The sequence below is a fragment of the Pteronotus mesoamericanus genome, unplaced genomic scaffold, assembly GCF_021234165.1.
Source record: "Pteronotus mesoamericanus isolate MK-2021 breed Mesoamerican mustached bat unplaced genomic scaffold, CSHL_Meso_final contig_24, whole genome shotgun sequence".
Classification (NCBI taxonomy): Eukaryota; Metazoa; Chordata; class Mammalia; order Chiroptera; family Mormoopidae; genus Pteronotus; species Pteronotus mesoamericanus.
In genome coordinates, this window is record NW_026555100.1 from 24228139 (window position 1) to 24231367 (window position 3229).

The following is a 3229-nucleotide window of genomic DNA, read 5'->3' on the forward strand; positions in this document are numbered from 1 at the left end:
CAACACTAACATTGTGGTAATTAATTATAGCAGCAATAGAAACTAAGACAGAGGTGGAAAAGAGGTAAATTACTTAGAATTTTATATCTTTCCAGATAGCCTGAATACCTACATGTATATTGCTTTTATTTCAACTCTTATTTAGTTGGGGAGGAATGGGAGAAATGCTTTGCCCGGTTTCTATGTCATCACTCCTCAATGACAAAAGCTTTTACACAGCACTCGGCTCTTTCTGCCTGAAAAATCCAGGCTTCCTCTCTTCTGCAGAAAACAAAATCCTACTTACACATAGAGGTCCGATTCAAGTGTCATTTCCTAAGCAAGGGCTTCCTCTTGAGGGGTCTCCCTGTAGCTGAATTTAAGGGAGCTGTGCATAGCTTGGTCCACTTACTGCATGGTGAACTCCTTGAAAACAGGGCTTGAGGTTCATTTGCCTGTGCCAACCCAACACCTCATAATAGGCATGACATGTGGTTAATAATTAGTAAGTGTTTGCTCAACTGAAATGACTACTGGATATCATTAAATCCAAACCAATCTAGTAAATCCCGGTTTTAAGTTAACAAGGAGTCTTCTGTTGGGAAGACTGTTATCTTATATGCATTATCCAGATATCTTTTCCATAAAGGTAGCAGTTGTAACCTTAATCCCACAAATCACAGCCAGGAGTTCAGAGTTTAAATCTTCTTTCAAAATCAAATTTTGACTTTGATTCATAAAGGATGTTAATTATCAAGAAATACTGACTGCTTGGGAACTCTAGGACTTTATATTTCCAGTATGAATCTTCCAATTCCTACTATACATATTTGTTAGTTACCTTTAAATTATACTGCTTGCTATAGTGCTAAAATCATCTCTCCCTCCCATCAAACCAAACATGCTGGTTTCCCAGTAAGACATTTTATAAACCACGGTGGGAGACATGGGAGACAGTACAGTTGTTACGGCTGAGATTTAAAACAATCCAAACACTCAAGTCAGTTCTATAGTGGCTCATATAATGGCAAAGGAGCAGAAGAGGAGATAGAGTGGCATTTGATAGATGTTCATATGCTAAAGACCATATCCATAAAGCTACAGCCAGAAACTTTTGTTTCAATCATCCAGCAGAATTCTGTTTAATATATGTTTGAGCACCCAGCTCTATGGTAATAGTTATTTCCATTGCTCATTTAGAGACCAAAACACTAAAGAGGCTACACTCATGTCTAAATGAGACGTCTTGTATAACTAATGACCTCACAAATCCTATACAATCATAGACAAGTGACGGATACTGAATTCTTCATGGGTATATAAGACAAAGCCTATTGTCGTTGGTTTGTTTTGCTTGGTTTGGTTGTGTTTTTTTGTTTTTTTTTTTTTTCGGTGGTGGTGGTATTGTTTTCATGTTAAAGTCAGATTACTGTAGTAACCCATTCTTTTTAATGTATAGTTCTATGAGTTTTGACCAAAACATATAGTCATGTAATCAGTTCTGCTGTAAAGATATAAAATATTTTGTTCCATCTAAAAGTCCCTTATGCCGTTGTAAACTGATCCTCTTCCCTACCCCCAGCCAACCACCAATCTGTTTCCTGACCGTTTATTTCAGCCTTTTCTAGAATGTCATATAAATGAAACTATATACAGTAAATAAGTACATTTTTGAGTCACACAGGATTTTTTTTTTGAGCTTGGCTTCTTTCACATAACATAATGCATTTGGGATTCATCCAAATAGTTGTATTTGTTCTTTATTATTGCTGGGTAATAGTCCATTGATAGATATATTAGTTTGTTTATCCATTCACTTGGCAAAGGGCATTTGAGTTTTTCCCAGTTGTGGGCGGTTATGGTTAAAGCCGTTAGAAACTATTAGTCTAGAGGTTTTTTGCGTGAACAGAGGTTTTCATATCTCTTGGGTAAATAAACACCTAGCTATAAAACTTCTGGCTTGCATGGTAAGTATATGTTTAACTTTGTAAGACACAACCTGTTTTCCAAAATGGCTGTACCTTTTTACCTTCCTACCAGCAATACAAGAGAGTTTTTAGTTGTTCCACATCTTTACCAGGACTTAGTATTATCCATTTTTGTTTCATTTGCCTGTTTTTTAGCCATCTTAACAGGTATGTAGTGGTATCTCATTGTGTTTTTCTTTTGTATTTTGATTTTGCAATAATTTTAGACTCACATAGAAGTTATGAAAATAGTAGAAGTCTCCTGGGTATCCTTTTTCCAGGATCCCCCTTTATCTTACATAACAATATAATTATCACAAGGAAGAACTCCACATTGTACAATCCTATTAACTAAACAACAGACCTTGTTCAGATTTCACTAGCTTTTCCATGTACTTTTGTCTTTTAACATATAGTTCTATAAAATTTTGTCACACATACAGATTCATGTAACACTACCACAATCAAGATATAGACCTCTTTGATAAAAGCACATTATATTTTGAAAGACCTTTCTCGTTTTGCAAATATCATCAGCCGGTAGGACTGGGGCTAATGATGTCTATCTTCTTCACTTTCCCTTGACCAAACTGAAAGTCAGTCATCTATATGCAAACCATGGACAGAGAAGTTCACTTTCAGGATGGGTGTCTGTCCTACTCATTCTTTCTTTATTATATGCCAAGCCCAGTGCAGTATGGGTGAAATAATTAACATGGTAGTTCCTACCTTTAAAATAATTTAGAGTGGAGACACACACACAACTACAAATTGTGGCAAGAACTATTCATGAATGAAAAGTCAAAGGTACAATGAAAGACTAAACACTATCAGTGTAGACTGGGAGGCCCTTGAAACGAAGCCTCATTCTCAGACTCAGTATTTGCTTTTATTTGCTCAGCATTGCTCCCATAGGAACAAGGTGTCCAAGTATTTCCGCCACTGAGCATTTGCCAAAAACTGAGTTGGGGGGCAGTGGGGAGACCAGGAGTTCAGATAAGTAAGTATTTGCAACAGCTGCTGAGGGAGTCAGCTAAGAAATCAGTAAAAGATGACAGAGAAATCCAAAACTTCCAGAAAACAGCTAGTTTGTTGTACATGCCTCTGCCTTTTTCCAGAGAGACCCTAATCTTTCCTAAACTGTTAACATAAGCTTCCCCAACATCTGGCATGGAGCAACAACCTGTGTGAAGGCCAAGGAGGACTGGCCACAATCCTGAAAGGCCTCTTGAGCTAGTTCCTAGGGGAGCCTCCCAGGCTGGCTGGTGAAAAAAATACGTAAG

At 37.3% G+C, this 3229-nt stretch overlaps 1 protein-coding gene across 5 annotated transcripts in view; it reads right to left on the reverse strand.

Annotated features, from left to right (window-relative positions):
* Positions 1 to 3229, reverse strand: part of SGMS1 (sphingomyelin synthase 1) — a 283425-nt gene that overhangs the window by 169051 nt on the left and 111145 nt on the right. The window lies entirely within an intron of this gene.